The sequence below is a fragment of the Oncorhynchus nerka genome, linkage group LG7 (genome assembly GCF_034236695.1).
Source record: "Oncorhynchus nerka isolate Pitt River linkage group LG7, Oner_Uvic_2.0, whole genome shotgun sequence".
Classification (NCBI taxonomy): Eukaryota; Metazoa; Chordata; class Actinopteri; order Salmoniformes; family Salmonidae; genus Oncorhynchus; species Oncorhynchus nerka.
The window spans coordinates 67,410,467-67,432,057 of NC_088402.1; the positions used below are offsets into that span (position 1 = coordinate 67,410,467).

The 21,591-nt window shown below is 40.5% G+C and overlaps 1 pseudogene; it reads right to left on the minus strand.

Moving 5' to 3' along the window:
• Nucleotides 1-1,842: 1,842 nt before the first annotated feature.
• The window catches only part of LOC135572654 (cilia- and flagella-associated protein 74-like), a 54,265-nt pseudogene continuing 34,516 nt past the window's right edge, over nt 1,843-21,591 (minus strand).

The following is a 21,591-nucleotide window of genomic DNA, read 5'->3' on the forward strand; positions in this document are numbered from 1 at the left end:
TAATGTTGAATACATTTGTGAAATATTATATTTCATATTTACTCCATATTTTAGAGAACAATATAAGGAGTATAATGACACCAAGATGTTGTCTGTATCGTACGGTTCAATAGTGTCACACCCTGATGGGTTGGGTTTCTGTACAGCACTTTGAGATATCAGCTGATGTACGAAGGGCTATATAAATACATTTGATTTGATCAGTTTCAACTGTCCTCGTTATTGTCTCCACCCGTCGCTTAATATTCCCCAGTGTATTTAATCCCTGTGTTTCCTGTCTCTCTGTGCCAGTTTGTCTTGTATGTTAGTCAAGTCAACCAGTGTGTTTCCCCCCCAATACTCCTTTCGCTGTTCTCTTTTTGATAGTCCTCCTGGTTTTGACCCCTGGATGACTCTGGACTTCTTTCCCGCATGCCTGATCTTCCTGCCTGCCCTGCCCTTTGGTACCCTGAACTAGTTTTGACCCTTTTGCCTGTCCACAACCATTCTCTTGCCTTCCCCTATTGGATTAATAAATATAGTAAGACTCCAAACATTTTTTTAAACCTTTATTTAACTAGACAAGTCAGTTAAGAACAAATTCTTATTTTCAGTGACGGCCTTGGAACAGTGGGTTAACTGCCTTGTTCAGGGGCAGAACGACAGATTTGTACCTTGTCAGCTCAGGAACTTGAACTTGCAGCCTTTCGGTTACTAGTCCAACGCTCATGATGACATGCGGCACTTTGCGGCACACCCACATGTCTCAATCAATGAGAGAAGATTTGAAATTGACAAGATGGCGGCGTACACATTGTTGGATTACTCCGTGGAGCAAAACTATTATTTAATTTAATAACGTAGCATTTTGTAAATTCAAACAAACACCCAGCAACTAGTACTTTAAAATGGAAGTTTAAAAAAACGTGTTGTGATTCCAAATGGAGAGAATGTCAGCTGTGTGGGGCCTGGGGCAAATACTTTGACAGCTTGCTGTGTTTGGTAACTAGGGGTGGCAGGTAGCTTAGTGGTCAGAACGTTGGACTAGTAACCAAAAGATTGCAAAATCGATTCACAGCCCCCTCTCTATAGACCCCTCGGAGGGTGAGGAGCAGCACAGGCAGGGGGGGCTTCTCCCAGTTTACTTATTTGTGGGCTCAAAATCCCAGGAGGCTGGAGGGCATCAGTGGGGACTGCCAGCGGGTCTCCTCCACACAGGTAAATAGTGTGAGAGTGAGCAGCACCCTTCAGCACCATGACACACTGTTCTCTGAGAGAAGGAGCAGCAGGGTGTTAGAGCAGCCCATGCTCTGCTTATACAATCCATAGTGACAGAAAAGGGGTCAATTTATGTTTACAGTCTGAGATAGTGATTACATCTGAAACATCCTGCGTCAGTAAATAATTGTATAGTTATACTGAACTCCTGCATTAGACACCTTCCCATTTATTGTCAACCAAATATAAAAGCCTTTATTAGGAAACTGGTTCATACTGAAAACATGCTCTATATTCAGCTGTGCGTACGTGAGCACTGTGGCCTAGCACTGCTGCTGTCCTAAAGGGACGAGATGAGTGGCCTAGTAAAGTTAGATTGCCTGTAAATTTTAGGCCTCGCTCTCATTGACTGCATCATCTCTTAGGACTGCCACTGGGTTGGTGATGGGGGTTTAAATAAAGTTTAATTTGAACACCACACTATAAACATTTTAAAAAATAAGCAGAGGTGTTGGTTGTGTCCAAATTGGCACCATATCCTCTATATAGGGCATTTATTTAGATCATGCCCCTATGGTGAAAAGTAGTGCACTACATATGAAATTAATAGGGAGCCATTTCAGACACAGTGTGTCTTAATGAGAGCTAGATGATTTGATTCTGTGGCACCTTGTTCACGAGCTCCACCGCCAGTCTGACCAGGTAGTGGATGCTCTCGTGGTCTGACAGGAAGGTCACAGTGATGTCCTGGCTCTTTCCTGGGGTGATGGTGCCCTCTGTGGGCATCACACTGAACACACTCAGACCTCTGTAGTTCTGGGTCCCTGACCATTAGGAGATGGGAGAGAAAGAATCCAAGACTAGTAACCTTTTACACTCGTACCTGTATACTGGTTCAAAATTGCAGATTTGGGCACTGATATGTACCTGAATTGGAACGCAGTGGCAGTAGAGTAACATTATATAAATTACATCAGCGCTCAGGCTCTGCACTTCACAGCACTGTATGGGTTTTGACTGACAGCTGTTCTGAACTTGAGCACCGCAGGCTACAAAAGGTTGCCCCCATCCCTCCCGTTAATTGAGCAACTTTTGAAATTTGAAAAATGTTGTCTGAGTGAGGGAAATGCTGTAAACTAAGAGGACTCAATGTATTTTGAAAGATGAGAAGTTGAGGATGATAATAAATACCACTTTGATGTCATACAAGCAGGCCAAACACCTGTGAGTCCAAATGTGCACTTCACATTTCCATATCATAACACTCATGTCATATACAGTGTCAACGTTTATGATCACTATGTTTGATGTACAGTTACAAGATGCCATGGCGTTATACCCTGGATTGTTCTGAACAGAATAAGCCTGTTTGTCCATTGTGAAGAAAATTTGCCGCGGAACAGGCACCTGAATGCACTCATGACTCCTTTCTATGCACACCAAAATTATGATCTGTTCCTCTGAATTGTCTTGTGAAAGCATAACACTGTGAGATCGTATTTTATAATTTATCTAGTCATGTTGGCAATAGAACAAACGTTCAAATGATGCCCACCTGACCCAGATTGCTGGTATATGAGCTAACAACAGGGCCTATGTTAAAAGTGTGTGTTAGATGTTAAGCCTGTGGTAAAATATGCTTAAAATTATTAAAAGACAAAAAAGCAACTGATTGTGTTGAATTGTGTTTGGGAAATAAAGATAGACGTGGTTTTAAAAATGGAATGGTAATATTTAATTCAGTTTAGCCATTTTTAGTCGGCTTAACTTACCCTGTCTCGTGGCTCAACTTACCCCGTACCTGGGGTAAGCTGTGCCATGAAAACCCTTTATGTTCGACAAGCTCTGTTTTCAAAACTGTAATATAGAAAAAATACAACATTTCTCATGACTGAATGATGCTGAATAAATAAAATGCTAAATTTACCCCACATTTTCCAGTTTATTATTATTATTTTTTTATATATACAGTACCAGTCAAAAGTTGACACCTACTCATTCAAGCGTTTTTCTTTATTTTTTACTATTTTCTACATTCTAGAATAATAGTGAATACATCAAAACAATAAAATAACACATATGGAATCATGTAGTAACCAAAAAAAGTATTAAACAAATCCAAATATATTTTATATTTGAGATTCTTCAAAGTAGCCACCGTTTGCCTTGATGACAGCTTTGCACACTCTTGGCATTCTCTCAATCAGCTTCATGAGGTAGTCACCTAGAATGCATTTAAATTGACAGGTGGGCCTTATTAAAAGGTAAATAGTGGAATTTCTTTCCTTCTTAATGCGCTTGAGCCAAATCAGTTGTGTTGTGACAAGGTAGGGTTGGTATACAGAAGATAACCCTATTTGGTAAAAGACCAAGTCCATATTATGGCAAGAACAGCTCAAATAAGTAAAGAGAAATGACAGTCCATCATTACTTTTAGACATGGTCAGTCAATCTGGAACATTTCAAGAACTTTGAACGTTTCTTCAAGTGCAGTCGCAAAATCCATCAAGCTCTATGATGTCTCTTATGAGGAATGCCACAGGAAAGGAAGACCCAGACTTACCTCTGCTGCAGAGGATACATTCATGAGAGTTACCAGCCCCAGAAATTGCTGGCACAATAAATACTTCACAGGGTTCAAGTAACAGACACATCTCAACATCAACTGTTCAGAGGAGACTGTGTGAATCAGGCCTTCATGATTGAATTGCTGCCAAGAAACCACTAGTAAAGGACACTAATAAGAAGAAGAGACTTGTTTGTGCCAAGAAACACGAGCAATGGACATTAGACCGGTGGAAATCTGTCCTTTAGTCTGATGAGTCTAAATTTGAGATTTTCTGTGTCTTTCTGTGACGCAGAGTAGGTGAACGGATGATTTCTGCATGTGTGGTTCCCACCGTGAAGCATGGAGGAGGAGGTGTGATGGTATGGGGGTGCTTTGCTGTCGGTGATTTATTTGGAACCCCAACAGCATGGCTACCACATCATTCTGCAGCGATACGCCATCTCATCTGGTTTGTGCTTAATGGGACTATCATTTGTTTTTCAACAGGACAATGACCCAACACACCTCCAGGCTGTGTAAGGGGTATTTGACCAAGAAGGAGAGTGATGGAGTGCTGCATCAGATGACCCGAACTCAACCCAATTGAGATGGTTTAGGATGAGTTGGACTGCAGAGCGAAGGAAAAGCAGCCAACAAGTGCTCACCATATGTGGGAACTCCTTCAAGACGGTTGGATTGTGCAAAGATTGTGCAAAGCTTTCATCAAGGCAAAGGGTGGCTACTTTGAAGAATCTAAAATCTAAAATATATTTTAATTTGTTTAACACTTTTTGGTTACTACATGATTCCTTTTGTGTTATTTTATAGTTTTGATGTCTTCACTATTATTCCACAATGTAGAAAATAGTAAAAATAAAGAAAAACCCTTGAATGAGTAGATGTGTCCAAACTTTTAACTGGTACTATATATATATATATATATATATTTTTTTTTTTTTTAAATATAAATATTTAATATATATATATATTATATATATTTTTTTTTTACCCCCAATTACAATCTTGTCTCATTGCTCCAACTCCCCAACAGGCTCGGGACAGGCAAAAGTAGAGTCATGCTTCCTCAGAAACATGACCTGCCAAGCCACGCTCCTTAACACCCGCCCACTTAACCCGGCAGCCAGCTGCACCAATGTGTCGGAAGAAATGCTGTTCAACTGACGACCAAAGTCAGCCTGCAGGCACCTGGCCCGCCACTAAGAGTTACTAGAGCGCAATGAGCCAAGTAAACCCTCCCCTAACCCAGACTATGCTGTTGGCCGCACCTTTCAGCAGGACAATAACCTAAAATACAAGGCTAAATCTAACACTAAAGTTGCTTATCAAGAAGACAGGGAATGTTCCTGAGTGGCCGAGTTAGTTTTGACTTACTGTAAATCTATGGCAATACCTAAAAACAGTTGTCTAGCAATGATCAACAACCAATTTGACAGAGCTTGAAGAATTAAAAAAATAATAATGGGCAAATGTTGCACAATCCAGTTGTGGAATGTTCTTAGAGACTTACCCAGAAAGACTCATCTGTAATCACTGCCAAATGTGTTTCTATAAACTATTGACTTAGGGGTTTCTGTATTTAATCGTCAATACACTTGCAAAAATGTCTAAAAACATGTTTTCACTTTGTCATTATGGGGTAATATGTGTAGATGGGCACACCTGTATTTGGGGAGTTTCTCCCATTCTTCTCTGCAGATCCTCTCAATATCTATCAGGTTGAATGGGGAGCATCGCTGCACAGCAATTTTCAGGTCTCCAGAGATGTTCAGTCGGCTTCAAGTTCGGGCTCTGGCTGAGTCACTCAAGGACATTCAGAGACTTGTCCCGAAGCCACTCCTGCGTTGTCTTGGCTGTGTGCTAACGGTCGTTGTCCTGTTGGAAGGTGAACCTTCGCCCCAGTCTGAGGTCCTGAGCGCTCTGGAGCAGGTTTTCATCAATGACCTCTCTGTACTTTGCTCCGTTCATTCCGTCTGGCCACTCTACCATAAAGGCCTGATTGGTGGACTGCTGCACAGATGTTTGTCTTTCTGGAAGGTGTGGTTGCAGATGTAACACATAGACAAATGCATAAGATATATGGAATAGTTGAACACTAAAAACAGACTACATGAAGGAGAGGTGACATAGCTGCCAGGATAGCTGGACATACCAAGGCCAGAGGGATATAACAAAGGAGGGGGTCAGTCAAATGACTAACTGATGACCAATAGACATAGTTTGCATATTTTTAGGACGTAGAGATGCAGAAGGAATGACAGAGAAGACACATAGTCTGTTGCTCTGAGGTAAAGACACACATGCAGAGGGACACATAGAGTTAATTACAGAGCCAAAGCATAGGGTTGTAAAATAAGAGGAATGTATAGTATTTTTAGTATAGCTGGACACGCTAGAAACTGAGGAGACACATAGTCTGCTGATCTTAGATAATACACAAACAAAAGAATGCATTTAGTTAAGTGCAGGAACAAAGCAAAGGTCTTGTCATCATTTATAATCTGACGGAAAGCAGGTATGAGCATTATTGAGCTGAACAAGCACGATGCACGGATTGGAATGTAAACTTATTTGACATGTGGGATGGGCTCATATACAATGTGGATAAATACTGGTGCGAGGGCTCTGGAAAAGGGTGTGTTCTGTGGGTCCCTTTGGGTCCTGCGGAGCTCTCCGGCTTTCTGATACGAGGGTGTATTAAAAGTCTATCATTGAATTAAAGAGTTCTCTGGTCGTGTCATGTTTTTGAACTGATTGGCCACTACAGACTTGGCGAGCTTTTGCCAGGAGTGATGAGACCGGTCCTGTCTGATGGCGGGATCTTTGGACGATCTGGGCAAACAAGGGTGGCCACCCAACCAAAAGGTAAGAAAACAGTGAAATGTTTGCGTAGATCGCTTCAGAGATCCTGCCTCAGCAAGAGGAGCGTAAAGTAGGTCTCTCTCTCAAATTTCCTAAAAACTATAGAAACGAAAGAACTTTTTGAATTCAATGAATTGCATGCATGTGTGTAAGCTTGGGAACTGTATAATGAATGTGCATGTTTGGTGAATAAATAAGCGGGGGCTGTGAACTTTGCTCGTTGAGTCATTCGCAGGGGACTGTTGTGTGAGCTGACTGGTTAGCGCTCTCTGGCAGAGTGATTGGAATCAGGCACAGGGCTACAGCGGTCTGTTTATATATTTAGAAAATAGATAAGTAGTAGAATAGATAAACTATTCATGGCTACCGCTTCAAGGAAAAGGTCTGTACGGATGGGTATTTAGTAAATAGATACACATGGCTACCGCTTTGAAATGAAGGTCTGTTACGGGTGAATATGTTAGAACGTTAGCCCGATTGTGCGACGTTAAAGATATTGTAATGACCTGACTAGATCATAAATGAACAATTGTCCAGACAGAGGCTTGAGTTTGCGAATTGACGGTTTATTGAACCAACTTTACACAGGCTACTGTTTGGGCCGTAGCACACGCCAAATAGATGACAGATAACCCACAAGCCAATCGTGACCTTCTCTTGTGAAGCCCAGACGTAAGAGAGAGAGAACAAAGGCTGAACCTGGTCTTAACTTCCAATGCCCAAACCCCCTCCACGCCACTCCGCCAACCACCAGGATGCCCGGCATCAGAACATTCCAGGCATTCCCGTGATTGGCAGATAGCAGGTTGATTGACATGTCGGACCCCGCGAACACCGGGTACTGGTCAGTACAACACAACCACCTCCTAGCCTAGCACATAACACACAGCTGTCTGTGCGGGTCGCTACAATATAGATAAACTATTCATGGCTACCGCTTCAAGGAAAAGGTCTGTACGGATGGGTATTTAGTAAATAGATACACATGGCTACCGCTTTGAAATGAAGGTCTGTTACGGGTGAATATTTTAGAACGTTAGTCTGATTGTGCGACGTTCAACTGAAAAAGGAAATCCTGCGAATATAAAACGCTCCGTCTAGCTAAACGGGGGTTTATAAACAGTAGGTCGCGCCACGATATTGCTCTAACGTAGAATAAAGATCAATACGGGGTGGATGAATAGGATATGAAGACAAGCTGATCCGATTAGACAGTAGTCTTGTCATGTCGTAAAAATCCTATAGGATAATACCTGTTTATGTAGAGGAAGTGAATTAAACTAGGTAATAGACTATAGGTCGTTTTTTAGGTAAAAAACGAAGGGTATGAGTGAAAAACCATATAGGATAACACCAGCTTATGTTGAGGAAGTGAATTAAGTTAGGTAGTAGACTGTTTTGTTTTTAGAGAATGCTTGTCATCCGGTCAAATTAGATTTATGTTGTGGGAAGTGAATTAAGTCTAGAGGAAGAGACTGGTTTGTTTTTAGGTCAAAACAAAAGTATTGAATGAATGAATGAGAAAGATGTTGTAATACAATTCTGTGTGAGGATAGAACTGTAAAGATAGGAACAAGTTGGATGTGGTTAGACGGAACGTTCAGAAGAGGGGGTGCGCAGCCCTCCTGTGACAGAGTATATAGTCAGATTTCTTCTGACTGGCCAAAAGTGATCCTCTATCAGTTTAATACATTTACAGAGTGATCCCTATCATAGTTTAAATACTATTAGGTAGAGGGAACAAAAGTAAGGAACATCAAAAATAAAATGGGCGATTGCGGTAAGAAAGAAGCATTACCCGGATAGTATAAAACGGATGCGAAGTAGAAAGGGATAGATTAAAAATATACTGGTTAAAATAAATCTAGGCGGTCTAGAATAAAGTGCGAAGTTTAGAACACATATTAAAAATATCATGAGCTCCGTAAACGAAATGGGAAGCTGCCATTTAAAAACAGTCTTAGGAATTAAATAGTAAAATAGGCTAAAAGAGAAAATAGCAAGCGGATAAATAGAGAGATAAGAAAGTGCATTATTTAATTATAACTGAATTAATAGTATAAGCAAAGATAAAAACACAATGATATTTGAGGTGCTGTACTAGAATATTTGAGAAAGTAGGGTAGATCTGCCTTGGGAAATAGGAAATAGAGTGTATAATGCGATGGGAGTGTTTAGGGAAATAAATAGTGGCATGGAAACAAATGGACTGTTTCTCCCTGGAATATAGAGATAGCGAAATGTAGTGGAGCCGTAGAGACGCTGAAAGACGCGAACGTTAATTAAGTTTAACTTACCAGCGTTTTAATATTAACTTAACATTCTATCATCAGAAATGCATTACGACAGGGGAAGTGTAAGAAGTTGTAGAGCGGGGCTAACTAAGGGTGGGGGAAATTAGTGTAAGATGACACTGGAATGTGGTAGCACCCTTTTCAAAAGAACAGCGGTTGATTGTTCTAAGGTTATTACGAATGGAGTTCTCTCCAAGGTGTGTATAGTCTCTGATTGATCAAAAAGTGGTTCATAGAGAGTACAGTTTATATGTGATGAAAAACGTACTAGATTACGTTTTACCTAACTTTTAGTAAGGTACCGATGTAATTTACAAATAGCCCCACTTGGAGTTGTATTAAAATGGTGGTTTCAATGGCGATTGAATGCGTGGAGGAAGTTGTTGTTAGCGATAAAATACGGAGAATAAACGTATATGAAGGATTGCAGAACGTGGTGAAGGTGATTGAAAGAAGAGCAAATTGTAGTGTATTGGTGTTTTCAATTTCTAAGGATAGGACCATACAGATGGCCGAGCAGGGAGGAATTGTATGTTCTGTGCATGGCTGGAGCTTTTATTGCATGCTTGGGAAAAGTGAGGGGATTTTTAGCAGCTGTGTGATGTTGGCTTGCTGATTTAGAAGGTGGCATGGTAAATGTGGCATGGTAAATGTTAACGACATGTACATTTCTTTTCCAGAAGAAAAGGGGTTACATTTTCAATGGGTTTTTTCAATTCAGTTTTAGACTGGGTATGCAGAAGGATGGAAGTGCTTTTGAAAGTGTGGTTAAGATGTGTCTAAAGAGATATGCCCTGAATTTAAGAATTTCTCGTGAAGACTGATCAACTTCACTAGAAATTGTTGGAACAGGTGGGATTTAATTATAAAATGATTGAGCAATACCAGTCTCTATTCAAAGTGTACCATTACTTTGAAATTCCATTATATCATTGGGAAAAGGATGAAGAGTTGTAATCTTGAATTGACTAGTTAATTAAATAAGTTTATTTTTATTTAACATGGGGTTATAGGAGTAAATATCAGTTCCCTGGGGTTATGTCTTTGGGTAAATACAAAGTGTGCTTTGTTCTTTCTGCATATAAAATGGAAAAATATGTTAACAAGGGATAACAGTTATGTCAAATAGTTTATTGAGGTAGGATTCTCTGCAAGGGTTATGTTGATAACTACATAATCTGTAGCTCATCTGAGAGATTGCCAGTAGAATAAGGGAGTTGTCATGGAATGTGTGTGTGAAACTTTACTCCACCCTACTGGCTGAATTAGTGAAGGACAACTGTGTCTGAGGACCTGTGAACTGTATCTGGAATGAGATGTGTCTGGGAGAAGAAAGACTAAAGGAGATTGGGGTAATGACCTTTTAGTATCAGGCCACTTATGACAGAAAAGCAGAGGCAAGGGGACGCATGATAAAATAGATGTTACTGGTACTAAAAGTTTTTAGTATAAAGTTAATTATTAAAGGGATGATGTATTGAATAGGTAAAATTTGAGTTAAAGTAAACACTAAGGACTGTTATCCTGAATATTGGATTGGACAATTTATAAACAACATTTAGTTATGTTTTGAATATGGGAAAACTCTGGAAAATAATCCTGAGACAGGTTGGTTGACAGAACTTGCAGAATATTAGAATAAGGGTTTTTGTTTCTTTTATTTTACAATATCATTGTAAATGGAGTGATACATTGGAATGACATAAGTAATTGAATAAAAAGTATAGTCTGTTGTGTGATAACACCCAAGGATGAAAAATACATTACAAATAGTGGTAATTTATTGCAAATATGCAGTTATTATAATTTACTTTACTATTTTTCTTGTTTGGTAAATTTATTTCTGTTTTGAGGAAAATAAGAGTCTGAGGGGAGACTGATATAAATTGACTAAAAATGATTTGAGAATGTTTAAGTATGTATCAAACTATGGAAGGAAATTAGGAGTAGTGACGTATGTGTTATGGGTTAGAAAAACTGTAACTACATTGGGGATTCATATGAAGGTTATGGTAACAAAGGGGGGTGTTATTTCTAGAAACAATGTGTATTGATAGACAAGATAATTGACAGTTGGTCTTGTGAAAATATAGGGACAATTTTAAAGATAAATAGAACATTACACATACCTAGATTATGGTAAAAGTAATAAGTAGTGACATTTTGAAGAAGCTTAGGACTTAGTTTTGTTAGGATTGGATATTCTTTCAACTGGAAGACACTTGACTGATTACATGATATTATTACAGCAGTTGCTGTAGGGACTATAATTTGGCTATCATTATGTATAACTATATCAATGGCAGGAGGCAAGGTATTTGAGACAGAATGTTTACATAACAGAATGTTTACATAAGGCTGTTATTTAAGAAAGTCTGTTGTCAGGAAATAACCCATGTGTTAGTTGTGTATGTTCCCAGGAAAAGAGCACAGAGTAAAATGCCAGATGGAACGGCATGGGCTGAATTCTGGAGACTGAGTGTACATCAAGATACACCAGGCTGGGGATATACTTCTTACAGTACCTGCAGTGGTAAAGATCGTCATGTCTCTCTTTGATGGGTGCATAAGTTTCACAAGAAGTAAGGTCCAGCTGAATAATGGGTGAGCTTGAAAACACCATGACAGAGGACGTGAAACAAAATAAAAGAGAGAGAGAGAGAAACTAGATTCCACTGTAGACATACTGGGTTGAGTTTGGGGGTTATTTGTTTTATTTGATAATGTATCATGTGAATAAGGATAGATATTAGGGTAATTGTACCTAAACCACATGTTGAAGGCTCGATGTGGAATCCCATTCAGTGTTGAATTAGTTCAAGAAGAAATAATGTTGATTAAGGTTATGCATATGCTTATCAGTTGATATAGAGCAAATAGGGAACTAAGTAAAAAAATAAATAAAAAAAATGACATGATTTGGGAACACCTCTCAGAACCTGTGGCCGAAAGGGGAAGACTGGATAAAAGCATGAGGAAGCTAATTAGGGCCTCCATTTTTGTAGAGTCCAGCAGAAACACATCCTGGAAGCATAGAGTCAGGTGAAGAGAGAGTGGGAATTGTCATGGTCTTAGATTTCAGTATATGAATACAGTCATGCATAACACATAACATTGTCAATACTGTTATGTTGTGTCTTTTGTTTTCTAAGTCTTTTGTTTAGGAAACCAGATGGAGAAGGGTTCTCCAGCTTCAGTTGGAATGTCAGTTTGTGTGATGAGTGATGGAAGTAAGAGAATGTATGGTGTAATCATAGAACAGAGGCCATAAGTCTTTAAGTATGAATGCCCCACAGAAAGAAGGCAGAAACCTGAACCAGGACGAGAGGTTCCACATCGGATGATCCAAGGGGACCAGAAGGACCTCTCTCAGTGATACCAGGAGATCCAGTCTACATCCGAGTGTTCCGGAGGAAGTGGGATCAGCTGAGTCCCGACGGAGAGAAGGACACAACCATACAGAGATGGGGACACAGAGGATGCTGATTCACCAGAGAGGACCCCGGAGGGAGCAGGAGCAGAAGAATGAAGAAAATGGCAGACCAGATACAATGAGTGCATCAGCTAACACACTCAGAAGAAGCATCAGGGGGAAAATAGACTGAAAAGTAAAGAGACAAACGACCAAAGTCTCCTCAAGTATGGCCAGAAAGCCCAGAAGTGTGGGGGGGTAACATGTCTACTACTACTGATGATATACCTGTTGGGGCAGACCTCCTTGACAGAAGCCCTCTACAGTGGGACCCTGAGGTATCGCCTAAAGAATGGGAACATCTCTTCCCTGAAATGGATGCCTTCCCAGATGGAAGCCAGGTTCGGCCTGAGGAGGGAACAACAGGAGAAGAAAGCTGAGGAGAAGCATTATACCAAGAGCAGAAGGAGAAATCGTGCAAGGAAGAACAGAAATGGGGATTTCCCCACAATTGACTTTTCAGCTATTATCTGATCTTCATAATGAACTATTGGAATTAGGACCACGAAAGAACAGTGACAATGACAGAGTAAGAGCAACTGAGGACAATAAGAAGATGATGCACGCACTCACAATCAAGATAAATTATAAAAGCAGGAAGAGAAGAGAGGAACCTGTCGAACGAGGTAAAAAGACAGGACCTGTTGATGGGTTTAAGTTTCATGTTCCACCACAACTTCTAACAGAACTAGGGGAACAGAGGACAGGTTATGTATGGAAGAAGAAACCTGTACCGGAGGAGCCACTCTGTGGATGGAAGCGTCATATAACAAAGGGAGAAGCTGTTTGGGACCCCAAAGGATGTGACCTAAGATTAACCAAATATGTGGAAGGCTGGGAGTTTATCATGAACAAGATAACACCAGCAGAAGGTGAAGAATTTGAAATTGAAATAACAAGAAAAGGACTGAGTGAAGGAAACAGTTACGAATATGTTGAATTGGGTCCTGTGCCAGCACCTGAACAAAAACAGCTGGTGACAACCAAAGTAATGACAACAATGGTTGCGGCTGCTGTAACGACCACAGCAACTACCACTAAGATGACACCAACTGCTTTTACCAAGCAGACCACGGCAATCACAAAGACACCTGACACATCAGAGCCAAAAGGATTCTTTAATGAGATTTGGAATTCTTTTTCAAACTCAAATGATCTATCTCATGACAAGAACATTGCCAAGATGACTGATATAGATGTATCAGACTCAGAATCGTTCGAAGGCACCACACAGGAAGAAGAGGGGAAAAACGAATGTACCTGAACTTGCATCGTTTGAAGAAATGTGTTAAATGTAAAATGTTCAATATTCAGAGAAAGTATTCTATTCCTTTGTGTGACATAGAATGTAGGATTGCCCATGGGAGCACTAGAGGAAGGACTGTGTTGAACAACATTGGGTTGGGTGACAAGGATTGTGCTGTCTATAACATTTGAACTGAATTAAATGGACCTTTGTTAGATGGAAACACTGTGATTAAAGGAATATATGAATGTTTTTACAGCCATAACACCGAAGGTATTGATGTAGGTAACACCACTGTAGAATGTGATACTATTTGGGTACTAGAGAATACTGTTGAATGTACTGCCAGATGGATGGATTGGGTCTTTGTACCTTAGTTAGAGCAATTCAACAGGTAACCATTATTAAATCACCCCATGATGACTATGTTAACTCTAGAGTTAAGAGGATGGTGTTGTGGTATGTTTTGTTGAATGTTTTTATAGGTATATCGATGAATATATCTGGGTTTTCTTTTAATTAAAAGTTAGTTTTGCCTTCTGAATATTAGGTTCAATTCAAATACAAGAGATTAAACAGTGGGATATCCTGGTTCTAAGTGTCTATGGACCATGTCCTTAATCTTTTAACAGAGGTTGGTATCATATTTGTTGGAAAGGTGTCTGAGAGGGAGGATCATGTTGATAGCTTAAATTTAGAATGATGTGTCAATTTTATTTTGAATTGTTTTTTCTTTTTCACATAACTGAGATAGTCTTAGGCAAGGCTATGTGCTTATGTTTCAACAAAGTGTACTGTATTTCTTTTATTGTTTGTTTCTAACTGGATCTTTTACTCTTATGGAATACTAGAGATGTTTGGTTCGGTTGGTTTATATATTTTACTCTGTTTTTATATTTTATTGTCTATTGCAGGTATTCTTGTGCATTTGTCCTAGGGTTGTATTTGTATTATTATGGGGCTATTTAGCCCCAGAGGAGGGTTATGTGGTTGCAGATGTAACACATAGACAAATGCATAAGATATATGGAATAGTTGAACACTAAAAACAGACTACATGAAGGAAAGGTGACATAGCTGCCAGGATAGCTGGACATACCAAGGCCAGAGGGATATAACAAAGGAGGGGGTCAGTCAAATGACTAACTGATGACCAATAGACATAGTTTGCATATTTTTAGGACGTAGAGATGCAGAAGGAATGACAGAGAAGACACATAGTCTGTTGCTCTGAAGTAAAGACACACATGCAGAGGGACACATAGAGTTAATTACAGAGCCAAAGCATAGGGTTGTAAAATAAGAGGAATGTATAGTATTTTTAGTATAGCTGGACACGCTAGAAACTGAGGAGACACATAGTCTGCTGATCTTAGATAATACACAAACAAAAGAATGCATTTAGTTAAGTGCAGGAACAAAGCAAAGGTCTTGTCATCATTTATAATCTGACGGAAAGCAGGTATGAGCATTATTGAGCTGAACAAGCACGATGCACAGATTGGAATGTAAACTTATTTGACATGTGGGATGGGCTCATATACAATGTGGATAAATACTGGTGCGAGGGCTCTGGAAAAGGGTGTGTTCTGTGGGTCCCTTTGGGTCCTGCGGAGCTCTCCGGCTTTCTGATACGAGGGTGTATTAAAAGTCTATCATTGAATTCAAAAGTTCTCTGGTCGTGTCATGTTTTTGAACTGATTGGCCACTACAAAGGTTCTCCCATCTCCATAGAGGACCAAGGCCCTTCTCCCCCGATTGCTCAGTTTTGCCGGGCGGACAGCTCTAGGAAGAGTCTTGGTGCTTCCAAACTTCTTCCACTTAAAAATGGTGGATGTCACTGTTCTCAGAGACCTTCAATGCTGCAGAAATGTTTTGGTACCCTTCCCCAGATCTATGCCTCGACACAATCCTGTCTCGGAGCTCTACGTACAATTCCTTTGACCTCATGGCTTGGTTTTTGCTCTGACATGCACTGTCAACGGTGGGACCTTATATAGTCAGTCAGGTGTGTGCATTTCCAAATCATGTCCAATCAATTGAATTGACCACAGATGAACTCAAGGATGATCAATGGAAACAGGATGCACATTAACTTAATTTCGAGTCTCATAGCAAAGGGTCTGAATACTTATGTAAACAAGATTTTTCATTTTTTATTTTTACACATTTGCATACATTTCCATAAACTTGCTTTTGCTTTGTCATTATGGGATATTGTGTGTAGATTGATGAGGCAATAAAATAATATAATCAATTTTACAATAAGGCCGTAACGTAACAAGAACGGAAGGGGTCTGAATACTTTCTGAATGCACCATATATAATTTTACATTCAGGCTGCAACAACAAAATGTGGAATAGTGATGGTGTTATACAGGTGCTGAGCTGTGCCTTTTTCTAGACATAACGCTTTGCATTCAGTCCAAATAGTTACATTTTTATATCATCAGACCACAGAATCTTTTGCCTTATGCTCAGTCTGTCCCATGCCTTTTTGAAAACTCCATGTGCTTTTTTCTTAGGAGTGGCTTCCGTCTGGCACTCTCCCATAACGCCCAGATTGGTGAACCTGGCAGGTTCTCCCATCTCAGCCAGGGAACTCTGTAGTTCTGGCAGAGTGGTCATTGGGTTCTTGGTCACCTCCCTGACCATTTTCCTTCTTGCCCGGTTGATCAGTTTGGTCAGACAAAGTCTGCGTAGTTTCATAGTTTTTCAATTTCCCAATGATGGAGACCACTGTGCTGTTGGAAACTTTCAACACTCTAGTTTTATACCCTTCCCCAGATAGACACTGAGTGGACAAAACATTAGGAACACCTTCCTAATATTGAGTTGCACCCCTTTTTGCCCTCAGCACAGCCTCATTTCGTCGGGTCATGGACTCTACATGGTGTCAAAAGCGTTCTACAGGGATGATGGCCCATGTTAACTCCAATGCTTCCCACAGTTGTGTCTAGTTGGCTGGATGTCCTTTGGGTGGTGGACCGTTCTTGATACACACGGGAAACTCAGCAGCGTTACAGTTCTTGATACATTCAAACCGGTGCACCTGGCACCTACTACCCTGTTGAAAGGCACTTAAATCTTTTATCTTGCACTTAAATCTTTTTTCACCCTCTAAATGGCACTCAAACACAATGTCTCAGTTGTTTTAAGGCTTAAAAATATATTTTGTTACCTGTCTAATCCCATCATCTACACTTATTGAAGTGGATTTAACACGTGACATCAATAAGGAATCATAGTTTCACCTGGATTCACCTGGTCAGTCTATGTCATGGAAAATAGTAGGTGTTCCTAATGTTTTGTACACTCAGTGTCTAACAGTGATGTGCGGAATGGCTTTTCGGAATGCACAAGTCATTGGTCCTTATCACGGATGGGCTATTGCAGCAGACGACCACACCGGGTTCCCGTCCTATTAGCAAAAAAAGAAGAATAAGCGTCTCCAGTGGTCACACAATCACCAACACTGGACAATTGAAGAGTGGAAAAACATTGCCTGGTCCGACAAATTCCGGTTCCTGTTATGTCATGCTGATGGCAGAGTCAGGATTTGGTGTAAGCGGCATGAGTACACGGCCCCATCCTGCCTGGAGTCAACGGTACAGGATGGTAGTGGTGGTGTAATGGTGTGGGGAATGTTTTCCTGGTGCACGTTAGGTCCCTTGATACCAATTGAGCAACATTTTAATGCCACACCTTATAGAATCGACACCTTGAAGAATTCAGGCTGTTCTGGAGGCAAATGGACGTCCGACCCGGTACTAGATGGGTTTACCTAATAAACTGGCCACTGAGTGTATATCATTATTGTGTGCCCTTATCTTACCTTACAACGAGCACATAGAGAAAGACTTGAGCTTATTCATAACAGCTTTGTTAAATCTAACACTTTATCCCTGAAAACCAATTAAATTAAATCATGAATCAAGATTGGATGAATGCATGCATCATTCTCAGAATGTCAGCAAGTTATGATAACTGATTGAGTTTTTCATTCTGAGCACCATGAAGTTCGTGGGCAGATTATTTTGTGTGTCTTAGAAAAACAGGTGGTAGAAATGCTGTGGTGGTAAAGATTCATGAATAAACCCCACTGACTTTTCTCATACAATCACTATATCTGGCAATATCTGGCGATCTAGGTCATTTGTGTATGTTGTGACACAGAAAATGATACCAGAGAAATATTCTGAACAGTGAGGGTTTTCACCACTTTCTGACCTAAGAGAAGAAAAGAAACACATAATTGACATATGTAGAGATGTATTCACAGGCAAGAGTGAATAGGGAAAAACACTGCCAGTGTCAGAATCATACCTGGGTCCAAATACAATTTCTTTCAAATAGTTTATTACCTGTCCTTGATTGATCTTTCCTGGTTCAAAATATTAATAAACCAATAGAATAGTCCCAAAAACACAAACCCTGTTCATCTGTCACTCCATGCAGGGTCAAGCAAACACTCAAAGTATGTGAAAGATAATAGTATTTGAACCAAGCTCTGGTCAGAATAATACATTTGAATGGACTAACCCACAGCCACTTGGTTGTAGTTGATTGACCACTAGGGGGGGCCTGATGACTGTGAAATGCAGCTCCACGTACAGCGTGTTGAGGGGGCTGTTGGAACAGAGGAAAGCTTGTCAGCAATACAACAACTAGGGTGACCACATAAAAAAAGACCCAAATGTGGGACAACAGTAAAGTTGATATCGAATAGGAGCTCAATGGAGTTTTAGTTTGTACAGTACATTTTATATTGTATAGGATCTCCATGGATCTCCAGGATCTACATGTTGCTATAGTGTGTACAATATCCTACCTGCAGGATGTGGCCTGGCGGACACGAAGCAAGGGATGACGTAGCAACAGTTTAGCTCAGGGAAGGAGTGCAGAAGGTAGGCCCTGACTGCAGCGTACTCCTCTGACCTGGGAACAAACAACACAAACCTTCCTAACTATGGGCCCAATCCTAACCCTAAACATAAATCATTTTAGTTGACATGAATTCCGGCCAGTGCCTCTGTCATTATTTCAGAGAAGACAAAATACATTACTCACTAAATGGAAAAAACTAAACGCACTAAACGCAGTGCATGGTGTGAAGCAGATGGGTAAATGTAATGATGTCATATATATTTCCTTAGATTATGTTGCTTGCATTCAACCTTGGCCTAAGTGTTTTACTTTTTAACATAGAAAAGCCTTGAGGAGGACATTTGCCTCATGATTAAGTAAACATTTGTGGTATGTTTTCACTAAAATGTCAAGAAATGTATGCATGGTATCTTACATAAGTGATAGTTGTGGTAGTGTCGATGAGCCGTACCCTGGCTGTATATCGGCAGGTTTGGGGTCTCTGAAGGGCTGTCTGCTTTGGGGCTCATGGACACCTTGGTGGACCTCCACAGGAACCGCACGACACGACAGGGTGAAGTCTATAGCAAACATGGGGAAAAACACAAATAAATAATAGTAACGCGGTGAAATGTGCTTGATAGCGCTCAATTCCGCGACAGGACAAGGTGTAGGAAGGAACGAAACCTTGATTACCTGTTAATTCCAGATTTGCAGTTTAGCTGAAAGCTGTACCCTCATGCCTTTTTGGCGCTAAAGATCATATCCACCCCCAAGGTTTCTAATGGGAGGAGAGTGCCAAAGTTGTTGTAGTGCTGTAATGGGAGGAGAGTGGCAAAGTAATTTTGGGGTTGGACCTCTAAACTAGGAGGAGAAAAAAACTGCTCAAACTGCTCCTCCGCTCTCTCCACTGGCTTCCAGTTGAAGCTCGCATCCGCTACAAGACCATGGTGCTTGCCTACGGAGCTGTGAGGGGAACAGCACCTCAGTACCTCCAGGCTCTGATCAGGCCCTACACCCAAACAAGGGCACTGCGTTCATCCACCTCTGGCCTGCTCGCCTCCCTACCACTGAGGAAGTACAGTTCCCGCTCAGCCCAGTCAAAACTGTTCGCTGCTCTGGCCCCCCAATGGTGGAACAAACTCCCTCACGACGCCAGGACAGCGGAGTCAATCACCACCTTCCGGAGACACCTGAAACCCCACCTCTTTAAGGAATACCTAGGATAGGATAAAGTAATCCTTCTCACCCCCCCTTAAAAGACCTAGATGCACTATTGTAAAGTGGCTGTTCCACTGGATGTCATAAGGTGAAAGCACCAATTTGTAAGTCGCTCTGGATAAGAGCGTCTGCTAAATGACTTAAATGTAAATGTAAATGTAATTAGTGCTCAGGCCATCCAAATCCTATGTCGTGATTTGCCAAAGATGTCCTGAGATGAAGATCGGGGGTGCCAGGTAGACACCCCCCGCCCCCCTCCTGGGGCTGTTGGACAGTTTTGTGATGGTCATAAATACCTTCCCTTTGACAAGCAGTATGGAGGGAAATAGACCTTAGTAGAACAGGGACCTTCTCCCACCAAAACTCCTAACTCCCCAAAATTGGAGAATTAAACAATATTTATATTTTTGAGAATGTGGAAATGTTCAGTGGAGACTAAAATAACCCTCATGTCGAATTCATTTTGATGTTGTGACATCATGAAAGACGGTAGAACCACATAACTGTACGTCTGTTTGTCTACACTTCTCAATTATGAAGTTTGCATCTGAATGTTGTATAAAATGTATGATTAAGTATCAGAATACTTTTGAAAAGATAGAAATGGGTTATTAGTCTTCTAAATGAGAAAATCATTTTTCATGTAAAGTTCACCAAGTCAGTAACCACACCCACGTGAGCACAGAGTTTATGCAAAACGTAATGGAACGTCCTTTTCCCCCAACTGTTTAAAAGGATGCGCTGAAGAATGAACATATTAAACCAGAGAGCATGGAGCTGTAGCAACATGTTGAAATGGTTGAGAAATCTACCACTCTATAGACCAAGCAGACTAAGGCGTGAGCCGGATGTTGCAAAATGGTTATAAAATCTGAAACTATCGATCACTACAGAAGAAGCAAATCCTAGACGTTGCGTTATCAATCTGCAGCTGGAAACATCCATAGCCTAGGATGAGAAGACCATAACCTCTTAAGCATTCTAACGAGATTAATTCTGAGAATTACTGTACAGGGTACGTCGAAGTATCCATTCTTACCACCACTACGACCAGGAGCTCTACCTAAGGACTTGGTGATCTCTGGTGGCCGAACCAGAGTCGTACACCCAACATCTCCGTGACCAAAGGATTTGGACGATCCAAGACAGCTAAATTGTAAATACATAAATTGCATTCTTTATTTCCAAATGAGCGGTTATTAGAGTGCTTAAGATTTTGTATTTTTGTGAGCATAGCTTCCCAATGTCCAATAGAGTAACTCCTTTGTCTCCCTTCCTCCCCCCTCTTCTCTCTGAATTGGCCACTGTGTTATAACCCAATTGTCCTGTTTTGTTAGTCTTCTAGAGACGATTTACTGTATAATGTTAGTGTATATTCTGTAACTGTTTAATTAGTTGGTAAATAAATCAATTGAGACAATTTGTGTATCGCTGATTCATCAATAAAGTAGGGTTCATGCAGACTACAAGAAATTATGGCGTTCAGAATGACTGATGAGGTAATAATACATAAGTGGCTATAATCGACAAGAAAACATCTGAAGAGAGTTAAATTTGGGAAATATTAACTCTTTAAACAACATTTTCCCGGGGTGCTCTAACTTCTTAGTCAATTAATGTTACATGATTAGTTTAGTCACATAATAATAATTACACCTATAGAATTTATTTGATATAACAGTCTTAATGAAAAGTCACATCACGGCACATATGTCCAAACACTTTAGTCCTGAGTCCTGACTGACTGAAAGCAGAGAACCTACATAGGGGCGGATTAGCTATTCAGGACAGGTTTAGGTGAGATTTAGAGGTCTAAAGCCACAGGCATAACAGCAGACACAGAGTCAAATACACAGAAATATAATTA